At 40.6% G+C, this 18,911-nt stretch overlaps 1 long non-coding RNA gene across 8 annotated transcripts in view; it reads right to left on the reverse strand.

Moving 5' to 3' along the window:
- Positions 1-18,911, reverse strand: part of LOC128079471 (uncharacterized) — a 122,068-nt gene that overhangs the window by 92,269 nt on the left and 10,888 nt on the right. For 3 of the 8 annotated variants that reach the window (XR_008206165.1, XR_008206159.1, XR_008206164.1), the window contains exon 1: positions 7,219-11,441. The exons of 4 other annotated variants lie outside the window; for them this stretch is intronic. This is a non-coding gene — a long non-coding RNA (uncharacterized LOC128079471). Of the gene's footprint in view, positions 1-7,218; positions 11,442-18,911 lie in introns of those variants that run through there. One more of the 8 variants, XR_008206162.1, reaches the window with a different exon arrangement.

Consider the following 18,911-nt stretch of genomic DNA (forward strand, 5'->3'; position numbering starts at 1 on the left):
AACCAGCTCCCTGAAGCAAAGTGGAATCAATCAGCACCAGTGGCTAATTGTACATTTAAATCCAATGCAGAGACACAACGTAGTTGAAGCAGCGAGGTCAGGGCAGGCAGCAGAGAGAAGGACTACCAATATACAGGATGTGAAAGAACTGTTGGAGGATAAAAGGTGGTCACCTATTACACTAAACTCATGTTTGGCATTACGTACTTTGAAAGCCAACAAGAATATACTGTAAATGACGACGTCACACAAGCACCTCAACCAAGCATCTTAACCATCAAGAGTCCTTAAAGGCCCTGTGCACACTGTACAAATTTACATCCTTTGCTCTGCATTTCTCTTTCAAGTGGTTCAGTTGTGGGACTTGAGACAAGCAGCTGAGCACAATGAACAGCTTGTACCTTACGCTGGAGGTAAACCAGGACAGCACCAAAACCCACTGGTGTTCTCCTCCTTCTGTTCTTGGCACTGTTTGACAACAGTAGATCATAAAGCATTGAAAAGTTTTTCCTTTAGAATACAAAATAAGAAAAAACATTTTACTCATATGCAATAATTACCCGGGATTACTAACCTGTAAAGGAAACACTGACACCAGCAACCAAAGGACAATGAGAAGAATTCTTTTACTGTTTAAGTTACAATGCTGACTGCACTTGTTGGGGCCAAGTGGAATTCTTCTCGTGTAATAGGCTAATTCATCGAGGGCTGATTTAAGCCAGACAACAACATAAACTGAACTATTCACAGCATAGGCTGATTTGGTTGTGTGATCAACAAAAGCTAAAACCAACTTGGGGATCAGAGTGCTGCTGCAACACCGCTGTTATTAGAGAATAAACACATAAAAGATCAGAGGCATACGTTAACCTCAAACCCAGTGTAACACTGTTCAGGTACCAGCAACATAGTGAAAGGATTCCTGTTACATCTGTGCTGATGAATGGCAGTAATGATGGCAGTGCAAGAACTGTAAAGTCATCAGCCTGTGTACTACCCTGTTCATTGCCCAAAAATGCAAATGGTCAAGGATGGATGTACCTAAAAAAAAATAAGATACACATTCTTACGGATTACAGTAATACCCTGACTTTGTTAGTCATAAAGAATTTGCCCTCTCAAATGACTGAAAATATATCAAATTCCTTCAGCCTTCCCTTTGCTGAATGATAATTACAGATCTGAATCAATTCCCAAGAAAAAAATAACGTATCACTTCTAACCACAACTAAGGCATAAGAATTGCTAGATCTACTCTTGCAAATCCATGTCTGCTGACAATACAAAGCTGGGAGGAGTGGCTGACACACCTGAGCACTGTGCTGCCATTTAGCAAGACTGAACATACTAGAGAGTTAAGCAGAGAGAAGCCTGATGAACTTCAACAAGAACAAGTGTAGATTCCTACACCTGAGGAGGAATAACAGCACACATCAGTACAGGTCAGGGACTGATCTGCTGGAGAGGAGCTCTGCTGAGAAGGAGCTGGGCATCCTGCCCTTCTCAGGAAGGACAGGATCCTGTCCATGAGCCAGCAGCGCAGCCTTGTTGCCAAGGCCAGTGGCACCCTGAGATGCATTCAGAAGAGCACGGCCAGCAGGGCGAGGGAGGGAATTCTCCCCCTCTACAAGATGATGAGGGGTCTGGAGCATCTCCCATATGTGGAAACGCTGAGAGACCTGGGACTGTGCAGCCTGCAGAAGACAGAGAAGAGCCCATCACTGTTTAAACATACCTAAAGCACGGGAGTCAGACGGATGGGATCCCATCACTGTTTAAATACACCTAAAGCACGAGAGTCAGACGGATGAGGTCAGGCTCTTTCCAGTGGCATGCAACCACGTTTGAGAAATTCTATGCAAAACCATGTTTTTAAATACTAAAAAAATTGTTTCAAATCAATTCAGTTCTCCTTTATGAGGAAACAGATCTCTTTGCATCCTTCGCAATTTCCAGCACAACTTGAAGATTCAGCTTTATGACTATTAATTTAAAAGTCAGCAAAGTGAAATCCATGCCGAAAAATGCAGAGATAAAACTATTTTTGAAGGGAAGTACAAAAACTAAAAAATTTAAAAACCCACCATAGTAGTCATGACAACCCCATTCCTTTTCCTTCTGCTCGCCCATTTCATCAGGATGATACTGAAAATAATCCACATTAATTAAACTATTGGCAAAAGAGACCTACTGGTGCAGAAAATAACTCTTAAAGAACCAACATAACCGAGAAGCAACTCAATCCTTGGGTGCAGCCAGAGCACTCCCCTAGCTCAAGCCTCACCAAACCAGAGAAGTGACACCAGTTCTGATGACAAATAGCTAACGAATCACACCTTGCACTGCTTAGATCTGTTTTTCATTTCATTTGCTTACCATCTCAGGAGATGTCTGAAGCACAAAGAGTAATCTGCTGCATGTTTTAATTAGAGACACAAGGCTTTAACCAAAAGAACAGTTATTCTACAAATCTCATCTGCTATGACTGCTTAGAACTCTCTTTTAGCATGGCTAATTAAAAAGGTTCATCACAAGATCTAATGCCAATCCTTTTGGTATTCTTACAAGTGTAATTTACTGAAAATCATGCACATTGCACCTCTGCTGCATACACTGTTACTATCACAAGTTACAGGCTTCTCCCAAAAAACTCTGCATCTTGACAGTTGAAAACCACAGTCCTTAACACTTTATTCTGCATGTATCCCACACAAATTGGTCTTGCTTGTTATACACATTTGTATGGAGAATTCTGCTAGCTTTCCTCTCCAGCAAGTATGGTTACATTTACAAAAAAGAAAGTGGGAATAATCCCAATTGCAGAGCATAGACAAGAGTTGTTTCTGGAGCTTTCAATGGCCTCCATTTCTCTCTACTCACCCAACATAAAACTCAAGTAACTGAATAGGCAGCTAAAACTTACACCTCGGTGCAAGCATGAAAAGAGCAAGACCCTATCCAGTAACTTCAGCAGACATTTACAAATGTAATAAGAAAGCTTAGCTAGATACACGTTCACTTCACTAACACAATTCAACTTTTTTTCTGTATTATTTCAACAGTGGATGGCACTTCCAGAGATGGCAGAATAATTTGGAAACACCAGGAATGCAGTCCCATAACTCAGCATCTCTTTAATCAATCCATACAAATAGTGTAAGACTAGCAGCTAACTGCATTACAGAATTTGATTACAGTAACAGAACAAAACCTGTCAATATTATTATCTTTGAGATTTTAAACACAGCGATGAAGGCAGACACACAGACAGAATGCTGTGCATTTAGAGTTTAATGGAACAGATTTTTCCGGTCCAACACACTCTCCTGTTCAATTCACACAAACTGAGAGAAATCCAAAGATGAACGCGCAGTAGAAAAACAAGAAGTGTGATAATATTTCTCCATTCTGCCCATTTTCTCTGCAAAAGCCTGTTTTAGCACGTATCCATTCTGAAAGACAGAAGACCCTGGATTCTACAGAACTCCACTGAAAAACACCACGACACACTGATAGAAATTGAGATTTCTCACAAAGCATCACAATCAAAGCCCGCTTATCACCCCGGATTGTATTTATCTCACTTCTGAACAATATAGGTGCCCACATGTAAACCAGCTGTCTAGGTTACCCCATAAGTAACGGGGAATCAAGTTAAAAGAGTCAGTGGTTTCGAAATTCAGTCTCTACGTGAGAAAAATGGGAAGCCACCCCCTAAATGTCCTACAATAGCCCTCCTCTGACTGTGAAGAGTCTGTGACACTCACAGGTGTCATTCATCTACCTTGCTGTTCCACATCTGGAACCTGGAGGGATCAATCTCACTGGCAACTGCAGGATTCTAGGCAATTTTGAGGCACTAACAGCCATGCTCTCATCCCCAAAAATGAAATCCTTGGCAAAAAGATACGATTCGTATTTTAGTATCAGTGTGATAATACATACATGCCCAGAATATTAAAGACATGCTAACCCCTGGCCTTCAGGCAAGGAAACAACACAGAGAACAAAAATCCTTCTACCCTCCTACCCTGATCACAGTACTCCACAAAAAGATGTTATTTCATCATTCCAGAAGAGAAACACACCATCACAACTAGTCCTGCTTCCTGAAACTCCTAAGTCTCCTGTACCTAACCAGAGAACAACAGCAAAAAAAAAAAACAAAAAAGCCCTTAGACAAGAAATCATAAAGGCAGTGGAGTACAACTTCTCCTATGTATAGCAGTCTGCCTCATCTGATCCTTACACCCACAGCAGCCAGGTGATCGTGACCAGGGAAAGCACACAAACAGCACGACGGGATGTCAGTGCTTCAAACTAAGCTACTTGTGACCACCCACCCCAGATGAAAGGCAGGATGGTCATCCTGAAGCATTTTAAGTTACAAAGCTTACCTATACAAATAGGTAACCATATCCTGGAACCAGCTCATCCAAAAGTTTACCCCTTCATTCTTCAACATTTTTTTCTTGTAGCTCAAATATATTTATGTGGTTACACACAAAAAGATAACATGTTGGGGAAACACACAATGCTGTGAGAATGCAGTACCCCATACTACTCTTGTAAATATTTTATCACTTATATTCAAGTTCCTTCAATTTTACACAAAGTAACTCCAATTCCAGTGGTTTCTTACACAAAGAATCATAAACAATACGTTGCTGAATATTTGAGCCACAGAGACAAAGAAATCCCACGCTGATCTGATACACACCCTACTGACCTTCATCTGCTATCTAGGAAGGGTCTGACTTCTCAACTGAGCTATCAAGTCTGATCTCAGCACGCCTATTGAAACTTCATAGCTTGTCATTCCTGTTAGTGATATAACAGCTTCAAATATTCCACAGAAAAGAAAAATACCCCGAACTATTCCAGAAATAGCACACTTCTATTCCTGTTTTAGGTATATTTATGTCAGCCACCATCCTCTTCCAAGAAATCTCAAGACATCTTTTGAAACAGAGGCATAATTCCATTAAACTGTTGGCAGTACTGTGATTAAAAGCAAACTGCCAGAGCTTCACCATCAGTGGCCAACAGTTCTAAAAGACAACTCCTTGGTAAAGCTCTCTGTGGGAAAACAAACGCTTGACTTTCACACCCAGAAGAGACTCACAGAATGGCTTGGGTTGGAAGGGACCTCAAGGATCATTAAGCTCTAACCCGCTCTGCTGCAGGCAGGGCTGCCTATTTTTACATCAAAACTGTGTTTAAAACAAACAATGACTGTGGAATATAAAGAACGTTTTGACCCATAGGCACCCAATTCCCACGCATGCTTTCGTAACACACAGGGATGGAGCGCTCTGGTCATCCCTTTGTTCTCCCTCTTTTCCTCTACTGTTCCTACTTAAAACTGAGGAACATGACAGGACTGGTACAACTGCACTCAAGAGACTGGCACCAGCTAAAGCGAGTCAACAGAAACAAGGCCCTAAAAATGGCTTCTGCAGATGCTGCGTACAAAACATCTACAGACACACTCACACGCTTTGCACAAGTCGCTGAAGACAAATCATGTCGATAAAGGAAGACCTTCTACACGTCAGTTCAACCACTTTTCATCTTCAATAAACTACGCTTGGTAACAACATCACTCACTTCTCGTAAGACATTTAAAGACTAAGTACACAAATACCCTACTGCAAACCCAAAGACCAATGCATCACCTTTGATCTTCCTATCAGAACTGAACATCAGATTGACTCAAGTAAAGCCGGTGCCTACAGAAGAATATTTATTTCTTTTCTCCAACTCCAACCTGCTTATGACTAGGCTGACAGCACAGACACTGCTTGGTACTGCAATTGGTTTCTGTTACAACAAACCTCTTTGGTCAAAGCACAATGATGTGCCAACAACTACATAACGCACAGCCCGTTGTCGTTACCCATCTCATCCCAATGCAGTTACCATCCGTAACACACAATACCAGAAACTCCATTTATTCTTAGAACCTTTGAGAAGATAGAATAAGCCCTAGAAATTTGATCCGAACTGCACAGAACTGCTCCGCCTAATGGGGTTACAGTAACCAGCAGTAAGAGGGAAGTCACATCAAACCCTGCACCAGTCTGGTACCACAATCCAATTCAGTTCACCTTCACCACAGACACGATGCTGCTAACTGGCAATCCTCTGATGGAGTTTCTCAATAATGCTGCAAGCGTTTCCAGACTTCTACACAAAAGTACCAAAACTAACTGATTATTTATGGAAACGATACCATAAAAATCCCTTTATCTCTGAAGACAAAAAATCCGTTGTTTTTTTCCCTTGATCTTTCGATTAAAAAAGAACACACACTGCACACTCCATCTATTCTCAGAAAAACCTGCAACTATTTCAGAGGAACATTCTGGTTTTGGCGGCCAGCTTGAGAAAAGCCAATACGCACTGACCTGCTATCTCAGCGCCTCTCAGCCTACGCCTCATCTCAATGAAGAATGCTTCTCTCCAGTTCCTAATATTCTTTGGCTCCAACACCGAATGGAGAAGTCTGCTTCATACTTTATTTACTCTCTGCAACACCTCATAGGCTGCAAAGTGCAAGTCTAGCAGATCTGATGTAATAAGAGTCTAAAAGCTGCAAAAAATAGAATTTCACATCTGACTGCACTCCTAGTGATGAATGCATAGAGTATCCTAATGTGCTGCATTATAAAAACTAATACAGTACTACTGCCATCTGCACTGCTTCATAATAAAGAATGTGCCCACCAGCCTGGTTTCCTGCTTTAACCTCTTGCTCTCTTCTGCCTTCTCTGCCCTGACCCTTCTTCCAAGCCTGCATCAGTTGCCAATCTGTCAGCCTCTCAGCTGAAGCGATGTGACATTCTTCAATTTGATGTTACTCACAAAACAGGATTTCTGTATTGATCTGTTCTGGTAACTCTCTTCAAATCTGAATGATTATCTGAAATGTAAATCCTTGAATGGGTTCCAAAAAACCCACGTTCAGTCAAAGGTTAAAAACTACTACGCTGTTAAACAAAAACCTAAACAAATAAAGCCATGTAATCCAGTGTAGTGCAGCAAGCTATTTCCTTTCTAATTTGAAGGATGTGGGGAAAAAAAAACTTGCTTTGCTACCAACATAATACTGCATTTTGAGAATACACACTGTTATACTATAATTGCTCACTTTGTAAATACTCTGGGAGAATAAGAACTATACTGAAGCGTTTATTCATTCTAAAAGCAGCTCACCTCATTCAGTTAGCCCAATGCAACTCTTCAGGAAACACCACTTTCACCCAACTTTTGGCAAAAAGCAGTACAGAACTTTCGAGCATTTTCAATTCATGAAGTCTTGTGGCCTGGTCCTCGCACTCCCCATTAAGATTAAATGGACCTTAAGTCTTTGTTCTGGCTAGATCAATCCTTAATAGCAGCCTGTAGCAGTTAGATCAATACAGTGGGAAAGGCATTACAACAAAGGTGTGACAACAAAAAGACTGGCATGACAGAGCGATGCTACAAAGGAAGGCAAGAAGATTGCTCACCTGTATCAGAAGATTCTAGATTTCAGGGGAAAGCTTCACCGAGAAGGGCTCCAGAAAAAGATCCTTCTTCAGTGGCAGTCAGCCCTTAAATGAGGTCTAAGAGAGGTGAAGCCAGGCTCCGCCCCTTCCAGTCACAGCTGAATTGCCTTCACCTGTGCTCCCAGGGTTGACCGGCTCCTTTCCCCAGGTGCTCAATCAGTGGGTCACACTGAACTCAGCAGCTCTCATGCAGGGCCTCATCTCCACTTTCAAGGCCTAACATTTTGTTTCCAAAATTATAACCAGAACAAAAATGCTACGGATCTCTAATGAGGTAAGTAATATTATGCAGTTTCCACTTTTACTTCAATTGTTATTTAGAATATCCTGGATTAGTTTTAGAGCAGGATCTTTACAACAGAAATCCTACAGACAGCATGAGAAGGCTGGACAGGTAAAACCAGATGTCACCTGATGCGGAAGAGTTGCCTTGATGAACCTGTAATTCAATTCAAATTCTAAAGATGCACGTGGTCCAGGGGGCTAAAGCCACAGATCTGCACAGTGCCCAGTCCTATCCACAGAGCCAGCACACGTAACAAATGGAAGCCAGCTGTGCTCCTGCTTTTTGACCATTAAGAGCCTGAGCAGCACACCAGGATTTCGTGGTACAAAAGAAGACTGATTCCCACAATAAAATAATGAAGTCAGCTAGCTGGGAGAGTAGAAATGGATGGACAAAAATATTGCTAGTAAGAAAATAGAACAAGCTCTGTTCAGAATCAAAGCAATACTTGAAGAACCACAAATGCATGAAAACAAATTATGATTAACACAGAATGAGCAAGAAGCAAACAGGTTTATTTAATCACAAGTTTCAGTAAAGCATCCATGCAACAGTCCCAGACCTCAGTTTTCCTGCAGGCAGGCAGAGTGCTTGTGTTGCTGAACCTTACAAAACTCAGCAATAGAAACCAGCTGCAATAGTGAGGAAAATGTCTCAAAGCAAATTAAGTACATGAATCCAGAGATGTGAAACTGTATAATTCCATAAATAACACCTCTTTCTCAGAACTCTGTTCTGTTCTAACCAGACTTAGTGGGTCGTAACAATCCAGAACTACCTAAAACTGGGCTCTGCTCCTATTTGCAATACCAGGTATTATTCCAGAAGAGTCGGCGTATTTTCACTTTATGTAACAAAGCAACTCTTACAGAAGTCACAATGAATTTCATGCACTGGCAGCCTGCAAGATTATATTCTATCTAACTGTAGCACATTGTACTTATTAATAATCTGTCTTACTTTCTTTTTCTCTCCATCTGGTGTTATTTCCATGGATCTTTCACTAATTTTAAGTCTGAAACCATTTTTCATTTTCTCGTGTCATTTTATTTAAAGCATATGCTTCAGTTATCATCTTTGTCTGCATGTGTGATATCAATAACAATCCTATACGGAAAGAGTCAGATTCTGAAATCCTTATTAGGTAACAGCTTGCCTCAGCAACACGGGCACTCTACAGTCTATTACATCAGTGAGCCTCATTTCCATGTTCCTTATCCCGGCACTGTACATCAGAATCTAAGTAAACATGCACAGAGAACTAAAAGAAAAGCTATCTGCAAACACCGTGCGAGACCACAAACAGGTTAAACGTTAGCCGAGACGACAAGAAGCGATGCGCCAAGTCCCAGCCAGTGCTCCATCTTACACAGCACCCTGCCCAGCAGAAGCCCGTAACATAAAGAGGTGTTAGAAATTACTGCACAGACAACTGGACAATAACCAATAAAAAAAGCTCGCTTCCACCTACATGTCATCAATTACTGCCTGGCATATGTGCACACGAAGCAGCATTCTGCTGATTCAATGACAAAGCACCGAGAGATTTCCAAATGTTCTCATACTCCTTTCTCTTCTGTTACACAACTCCCTACTCTGAGTAAAACAATACCTGAAGCCACAAATTACAAATTATTCAGCCACTTTTCCCCATGTACTTTTCTGGATTTTATAAACTAGCATCAAACCAGTTAATACGAGGTGGTAAACAAGCAGCTCCTTGATGTCGTGGTCTGTGTGTCCTCCTAGTGATAGCTATCTGAAACTGCAGTGATGTGCTCTTCAGAGCCTTTCTGTTTAACTCTCAGTTTACTTCATTTTTTTCTTTATTGTTATAATTATTACAGCTCAGCATGACTGCAGCTCTTAATCCATATTATTACTCTTACCTAAGCAAAATCTCCACAAGTTCTACAAGTGCCTACGCAGTCAGGAATTCAGTGAAGTATTCCTAAGTAAAGATGTTAGTAAAGATGGTTAGTAATTATTCCACACCAAATTTAAAACTGAGAAAATTTCAGAGAAGCATACAGATACTGAAGATCATTTTGCAAAGTACTTCAGGCCTTCTTCCTATGTTTTAAGCAACACAGAAAACAAAGAATCTGATTCCAACCCAATTTTCAGTTAATTCTATGCGCCCAACTATCATCCCCAAAACTATGCATTTTAAGTATCAAAAAAAACAGGGTGTTCTCTCCAATCCAGAAATCACTTGAGATTCTGGAATTCCAACTCCATTTCTACAAAGCAGATGTATACATGTTGGTGTGTATCACAACCTGAAGATTTAGGTTGCTTACACCAAACACTCTTCTATCACAGGTCACTGCAGCTCATCCTCATGGTCCTCAGTTTTTTCCCCAGTTGAGTGACTAGATCGTATGCTGGATAGAGAATTGGTAAGAACTCATTCAATTAAACACTCCCAGATTCCCTTTACAGGTGAATGACAACATAGAGGAATGCAACAAATCCTGAAGAGGTCCACCTGGAGCTGATATCTAACAATCAGGCACATCGTTTCAGTCTAACCACACTGGTAACTCCTATCTGTTATTTATTTCTCAGAACTGATCAAAATCATGCACGAATCTGACAGTGCAGTGATTGCATTGTGATACCAGGACAGTAAATCAGCACCTCACATTAAGAGACACAAACTGAAACAACTAAGGTGAAGTTAAGAGCCTGATATAAACCAAAAGCACGCTCCCACAGTTCTCAATAACATCAGCACCTTCACACTAGGAGAGAAGTTTTTCAGTAATCAATCCCAAGATTAAGAACATACTGACACAGGCATTGCTTCCACTTCTCCACATCCATGAGAAAAGAGAGGGGAAAAGCATCAGCAGACACCAAACACGGTTATCTCAAGTCAACTTAAGTCTAGTTCTTCATCCAACAGCAACTGAAGCCACACGAAGCTGAGGTCTGAAGGGTATTTTTAGAAATCTGCAAACTGATTCTGGTGAGCAGACAGCGTTTGGGAGATGTGAGATTTATGGTGGACAAGCTATTGACAAGTGCTAATAACCGATGAAATTACCATGAAATGGACAGGAATATTGCCAACAGGCAGCAAGGCCTGATGGAGACATGGAGAATGACTTTATTGCTGCGATAAAACTGTGTGCTGATTGGCAAAAAAAAAATTAAAAATTATTACAACTGTTTGTTTCTTTTAGAAGCACTTGTATTTTTAAGGCTCTCCCAATGCTATTACTTCTGTCAAGTTTAGCAAGTCTCAGTATTATCTCTGATGGTCATTAAACAAAATAACTCATCTGAATTGAACAAGTATATAATTAGCCACAAAACCAACTGCTGTTTTTCTTGCACCTTCAAACTGACATGAGGTTCTCCTTTCCACAGCAGAAGCTCTGTATGTTCATACATTTTAAAACTTCAGATCGCTTACAGACCAAAGCACTTGTTCACAGTCTGTTCTAGGTTCTCTATACTCGGCTAGTATAGCTATTAGCCTTGCTTAGCAAAGTGAAGAAAGTTAAATAGGTGACCCCTACACTGTATTTTGTATTCCCTTTAAAAATTATACATGTTTTCAGTAACTTGGTTTGTTGGTTGAAAAACAGAATTCTTCTGTTCTGCTCGCTTCCTTTCTCACACACACACATACATGCTTATCTCCTTTTATTGCCAAACCCTTGAAGTCTGATGAAATTTGATGGTTTCTTTTAAAAAACTAAGCATTCAGAAATTCACTGATTGTATGAGAACCCTAAAAGAAAAACTGCAAGTAATTTCAACCATAGCACTGCACAGAAGTAACTGCCCCTTAGACAATCAGAACTGAACATGAAGATAATGTTCTGAATAGTTTTGCTAGTTCAGGTTTAGCTTAAGTTAGATGTAATCTGATTATTTGCCTCTGTGTGACTCACAACTCTACTAACGTTTGAGATGTCAATACTGCTGCATGTCAGACTGCTTTAAGCTGTTCCTACTCTATCAGTGGTGATGGCTTTTTGCAACTATCTTTCTCTGCAGCACTCCACCAACACAGCTCGTGCCCTCCGTCACAATGCATCCCGTTCTGCAATAAGCAATGGAGCAGAAGCAAAAGTAAGGAGACAGGAGACAGTCAGAAGAAGGAGAAGAGAAAACAAAACACAGCTGAGTTTTTCAAAGAAATACATTTTTAGATTTACCATGTAAAACAAAAGCTTTCAGGAAGTGGCTCATACAGGAAGCCAATGACCTCACAGCTTCTTATAAATAACACACTATCACAAAATGAAAGAGAGCAGTATTACTTGCTCCCTTTAACATTCACATTAATAGTTCAGTCAGTTCTTATCAGCTGTCAACAGCAAACTCCGGACAGAAGGAATCAGAATTTAGGAAGTTCAGAAGACACATCAATGCACTGTTTGTGTCACTTGAAGTAGTGAAGTGACCATTAAATCTCTGGACTTCCTGATTTATTCTTTAATTCTGAATATTAAATGTCCGTTGTTCAAAGCCCTAGCAGGAACAGGCACCCTTGATATCTAAACTGAACATGAAAGGTGTGTTCTCTAAAACCTGCCCTCATTCCTCCCCTTCCGTTTCCTAAACTACCAGTCACCACTTCTTGGCCACCTTGTCAACAACATTACAGCTCTTTTGATAAAAGTGCTGCTTCAGTAGCATTTTTCTATATAGGTTCCCATCAAGGACCTTACATAAAGTAAGTCTTGCCAGAGAAGATATCAGAAGGTATTTCAACATGAACTACATTTGATAAGCTGACTGTATTTCATTTTCTGTGTTGAACACTCAGTGGGAGCTTTTTTTCCCCAAGTCTTCTGAAGCCACCAGTACACACAGCTGTCCAGTTCTAAGCTGTCCAAGTTTTGTTACTGTTTAAAAAAGAAAACAGCAATCTGCATTAAGTGCAGCAGTTCAGCTATTTCGATATATACATTCTTTATGAAAAACATTAACACCACAACTCTGGTACAGCTTAAAAAAAGAACTCTTGAAAGCTTTTGGAGCACACCACGTGATCTGTACTTCAGTGCTTTAGCACCTTTCACTTTTATAACTACCTCAGTTTCTAAACCCTTACATTCACCAGCCACCCAGCCTTCTCCCCCCATGATTTTATAAACTGAATGAACTTAAGTGCTACCACCTTTAAGGAGAGCTTTGCTTCCCCTTTCTATTTCACTGTTCGAATGACCGAAGCACCTTTTGGTATTTAACCCTTGTCTTAGCAGGGCTTACTGGTTCCACTTCAGTCACCTCCCCACTCCTTATGTTCTTCTTTAACACATTTATCCACACAACTGGATCAAAAGTATTCTCACTCAATTAGTACAGAAAGCAAAACAATATTGAATCAACTACTTTACCACTGATTTAAGGAAATGAGCAGATTTTCTGTCTGGTTTCCTTCACTGAGTTCAGTAACTCAGAATGAGCTGAAATGCCTTCAGAAAAACTGGATCACACTGATTTTTTTTAAATCCACCAAGATGCTCTAAACATGTTTTAAATCCTGATAATTTTTTTTTTCCTCCTCCAAAACACCACTTTTCTGAAGACTTCTACACGTAACTGTTCTCTACTGATGGAGAGGTACAGACACTTAGAATTAAACACTAATCAGATCGGTTTAGGAATTAGTCTTGTTATGTTTTTTTTCCTATTAGCAATCCTGGCGTAAGATGAAGGAACATGGTGATGTCTGTCGATAAAACCACGTTACAGAAGGACAATCAGGATGCTGCCCAGAAAGAGCTGGATAACCTTAAGAACTTGAATAAAAGAAGAAATTCTATCACAGAAGATTCAACCATATTTCTGCCATAAACAGCTCTTCAATTCAGGAACCAGGAGGAAAAAGCTCAGCCCGTTACAAAGTGACCATGGGTCATGAGACTGAGGTACTGTGAGAGAAAGCAGGTGAGACCCAACTTAGAGCAGCAACTCATAGCTGGCTGGAGACTTTACCTGATTACTGTGTGTGCCCTGTGTAATAAGAACGAAGACTCAAGCACCAACACAGAAGAACTTTCTGGCAGCAGAGATGGCAACAGAATAGTAACTACTGACCCATCAAATGACAGCACAGCGCTTACAGAACAGAAGAGATCCACCGGAAGGCTTTGTGGGTTGTTTATTTTTTAATAAGAGACAGAGCTGCATGATCCCCAGCAGCGGTCTTAAGACTACAAACTACAATTTCTCAGCCAAGATCACTAACAGCAGCCAAAGGATTCAATCTAGACCACAAGGAGAAAAGAGCAAAGAAGAGCACCAGCATAAATGACAGATGGAGAGAATGTGGTTGCTTGTTCCTGCTGCTTCCCAGCAACAACGGAAGACTGCCTGCATGAGCTTTCACTGTTATTCTCCGCTCCATCGGTGGTTTGCGTTCAACTGTTCAACGGCAGCAATCAGCTGAACGAAGCACAGAAGCACCTGCAGACTCCATGCCGGCCTCAGCTGGGAAATGACACAACAGCAGCAGCTCCAAAATGAACGACAGGACCACGAAGTTTCTGAGGCAGGAAATGGAGGACGATTCACGCAGCGTCAGCTGTAGAGCAGCAGCTAACAACTGCACGATGATTAAGAATAGTTTCTTAACCCGTGTTTCTGCTTTGATGAGCTATTCCAAGTGCACTGCACATCAAAGCCCAGCACAGCAAGCTAACTCACCACAGACTTCAGGCGTTCTGGAGGATATTAAGAGATGCCAAGGGACACTGTGTCCCATGCTGCTTTAAGTGAGGGCAGTAGGCAAACTAAGGTGCAAATCTTTCCCAGATCTGAGCCAAATATGCAGATCAGACACAGTTTAGGATGATCAAAAGAAAGGGGAAGGGGCGGGGCTGGAAATCAGTGCTTAGAGCATAGAGTAGAAGCTATGTTTGCTTACCTGACTGAATAAGCAATATAGTTCCTAGTCATAAAAGCATTACAGGAATAAACATGAAGAAAGAGGGCTGTGTAAGACAAAAGCTGCTATTACTTAAAGTGGAAAAAAAAAGGGTACGATGACAGCCTTAAAAACTTACGTCAGTAATTGGAAAAAAAGGTTCTACCCATCACAGCAACTTGGGTTTTAAGTCTTCCAGTTTAATCAAAGAATTAAAAAACTGCACTTAAGGAAGAGTTTCATTAGTTTAAAATTATAGCCATTAAAGTGCACCAGGCCTCATACACCAACTGACAAGGGTGAAAGCCCAGGAAGCCTTTTTTTTTTTTGGCCAACATGCTTGCTACAAATTCCCAGTGATTCTGCAGTTACATCACAAATGCTGTCAGCATTACGTATCTTAGACCAGAAATTCAATATTTCAAAGCAATAATAATTATCAAGTACTGAAGAAGCAATAAATAAAATCGACCCAACTGAAAATTCTGTAATCTAAAGTGACCCCTCCAGCAATAAAAGCAGAACGGATAAAACTGAACCATGATCATTCATTAAAAGTCTTTTTGCTCCACCTTCTCCTAAGCAGGTATTTCCTGTGACAAGAAACGTCTTTGAGAAAACAGAAAACTACATTCAGTGGTGTACGAAAGAAAGGAAGTGATCACCAGCTATTAATGTAGTACGTAAATAAGAGCAAGCATGCACTGACAACACTGCTTTTTTCTTTTAAATATGCAGAATCCCAAGTATCAGTAATATCATTGCTACGGTACTGTGCTCGTTTCCTCATTAAGGTCCACACCACTGCTGCTGAGTAAGTGAAGGCACCTCTAGAAGCCAACTCCCCACCACGTTATGTGCAGCTCTGAAGCCTAAATGTTAATATTCACACATACTGTAGAGAAAAATAACCCCACTGTGGCCCTGACTTAGAGAAGTAATAATAAGACTGGTAGTTTTACAGGCACATAGCATAGAAATATGCATTTGGAAACAAGCAGTCCTAGGGGGAATTTCTACACTGGTATTTGAGTCAAACTTGTATACTCCAAATCACGATCATTCAAGGGCAGAAGAAACCCTGCAAGAAGCATATTAACCATAAGAGCCATTAACCAATTAACTACAGTTACAAATGAACAGAAATGACTCACGTAAAAAGAAACAAATCATTTCCAGCATTTGAGCCAGAGGAGTGCTGGACCACATCACTTCATGGTGAAACACAAGAACGGATTTTTAAATATTTGAAGATATGCTCGTCAAAAGCCAGTGTTATCCTGGGCCAAGAAATTAATCTTGTGATAGCACGGTGACATATCTTCTCATGAAATCTATATTTAAGATTCCAGATTTATTCCTGCACTAACTTTTGTACCAAAACCTCAAGCACTTGACATCTCTCAAGTTAATCCCTACATCAATTCAACAGAATTCAGCAAGAGGCTGTATGCCTGCTGCTTCACTTAAACAGCCGATTCAAATACCAGCACTTGTAAGAAAGAGAAGTAAATGAACACGTAACGTGACCAAATGTGAGAATCATGGAAGCTCCGAGCAAAACCTGAATGCAGAGGAATACAGGCTGGGAAAGTCAAGTGAAGTGGTTCAGGCACCACCGCCCTCTCACACAGCTGAGCAAGGGATGGGATGCTTTCCTGAGCTGATGTACTGCTCTCTTCCCAACCCTAAAAATGGATAATATATTACAGTACAGTGACAGCGGGCTTCATCCCAAGAAGGAAGCTTCCACCCTGGAAGCATTCAAGGCCAGGCTGGATGGGGCTGTGAGCACCCTGCTCCACTGAGAGGTACCCCTGCCTACAGCAGGAGATGGAGAAAGGTCCCTTCCAACCCAAACCATTCTATGATAACAAAGCTGTCTATGCTACAGTACAAGAAGTGGAAAATGAATTAATGAAACAGCTTATAAAATTCTTATTATACATCCCTTAAGTTAGCTAAGTGCATGATAGCATGTACAAGGCACATGAATTAATAACTATCAGATCAGATACAGAAGAATTACGTGAAAGGTTCAAATATGATTTTTATGTACAGAGTAAACACTTTTGTGTAACAACTCATATTGAACTTCACTAAAAATAGAACCTCACCTGTTCTGGCCTCCCTGCACTGGTCATCCCTCTGCTCACAGCCTCTGATTTCTAATCACAGCCTGTGATTTCTAATCTTATCTAGTCTGGATTTTTGTGCCTCTATGCCTGAACATCTCTTTTCAGGAACAGCTGAGTTCAGGCAGTGCTCACTTGATGACTCCCTTACTGTGCCCTCCTTGCTGCCAACTCGATTTTACTGTATCAAACAAGCCCTACCAGCCACAGCCAACTTCCTCACTGGGACATCCCAAGCTAGTTCAAGCTGATCCCTTTTCCAGCAGCTGGCAGTCAACACTGGAACAACTCCTCTGCAGCCTCAACTTCTTATTTACAATGCTTACAGGAGATGAACAACACAGCAGCAGAACTGCTAAATATAAGCAACTTGAATCTTGAGCTATCCACAGAGCTGGTTAACATAATGTAATACTTAAATATGCTCTTATAAACCACAGGAGAGCACAGATGATACTATTAATACAAATACTACTTAACAGAATTCTTTAGAGGCCCAGAGCACAGAAGTAGAGGGGTCAGCTGAATACCAATTAGTTGAGAAAACATCTTTATATCTTTACTCATTTTAAAGTGAGATAACAATGGTAGGAAAACAAGTTCTGAATTCAGTTCTATAAGAGACGTTACTGGAAAGTCTGTCTTAAAAGCAAGCACTCTACAAAGTTCCATTCACCTACTGCAAGCAGCGCAGATGAAGCCACTCATTTACAGAGAAGTCAAGTTAAGTGAGAAATGGGATATTCATTTATTTTTAAAAAAATTTAACGTTAAGAATCAAAAGAGTTGCAAGCCATAGGAGGATCTCCTTAAGCATCACTAAGAAGGTAAGATGAGTTTGCGTTCATCTTCATGTCTTCTGCCTCCTGACAGCAACAGACAAGAGCAGAAAACAGACACTACTGAAAGCATACATCACTGAATGCAGCTGAATGCTGTTGTAAGGCAAACTGAAGTGAGCACCACGGGGCCTCACATCACGGCAAGGACGGGGCAGGAGAATCCCAATGATGCCCTTCCTTGCTCAGTTTCCTACTCTCTCTTTAAACTTCCAGAAGCACCAAACCACAAAGGTAACGTAACATTCAGGAAATAGGCAAAGTCCGCTTTTGCTGCAAGAAAGGTAGAGAAACAACTGAAGAAAAAAAAAAAAAAGAATAGAATCATAAATACCACCTGCAGGAAGAAGATAGACTTATTCACCTTTCTTTTTTTCATTTTGTTTGCTTTCTGCCAGGCAGTAGCAGAATGAAGGCAGACACCAGCAGCAGCTACAAAGGAACAGACAGAATAAACCTGAAGGGAATAGGAATCACCACAACTTCTTTTGAAATCCTCACGCATTTCTGCCCTTATTATTAAAAAGAACAATGAACTGTTAACAATATTGGCTAAGGTCTTTGCAAAGATTTATGATCACAAGTTAAAATGAAATAAACCATGCATAATCTACCCAAATAAACTGCGCAGAGAAGCCAGTAACATCAGAGGTATACAAATAATTAGACACAGCTACAGAAGAGGATGTATCTGCAAGTCTCAGGGAGGGCTTCCAGTTTAAACGGGTTGGAAAATATTCTCTGAAGTAGCAGAGTAAGAAAAAAGCTGTAGTCCCTGTCTATTAGAAATGTTACGTGCATCACAAACCAGTTCTTGAAAATAGACCTCGTACACTGCAGGTAAATACATTATTTTTGTGGTAATGGATTTTGTTACGAACTGCCAGAAGATGCAATCATTGCTTTAATCAGCCAGCAGCGTGGGGAACAAAATTAAACCTGCTCATGATAACAGGGGTACTTTGTCATTTCTAAGGAAAACATGAACGGAAGGTACAAATACAGCGAGGTACATCCCACAGAGACCGTGACTAAACTGATACCAGAGGTGGCAAAATTGCATTCATATTATTTATCTGACCTAGGAACTATGAGAATAACACTATATGAACATTCTCAGAAGTAACTTTACCCACGGGAACACGAAGTTACAGGAAAAGACTAAAAAAAGTTTGGTTTTGAAACCAGTGGTCTTCAAACTAC

Source organism: Tympanuchus pallidicinctus, unplaced genomic scaffold (genome assembly GCF_026119805.1).
Source record: "Tympanuchus pallidicinctus isolate F22 unplaced genomic scaffold, pur_lepc_1.0 scaffold19, whole genome shotgun sequence".
Classification (NCBI taxonomy): Eukaryota; Metazoa; Chordata; class Aves; order Galliformes; family Phasianidae; genus Tympanuchus; species Tympanuchus pallidicinctus.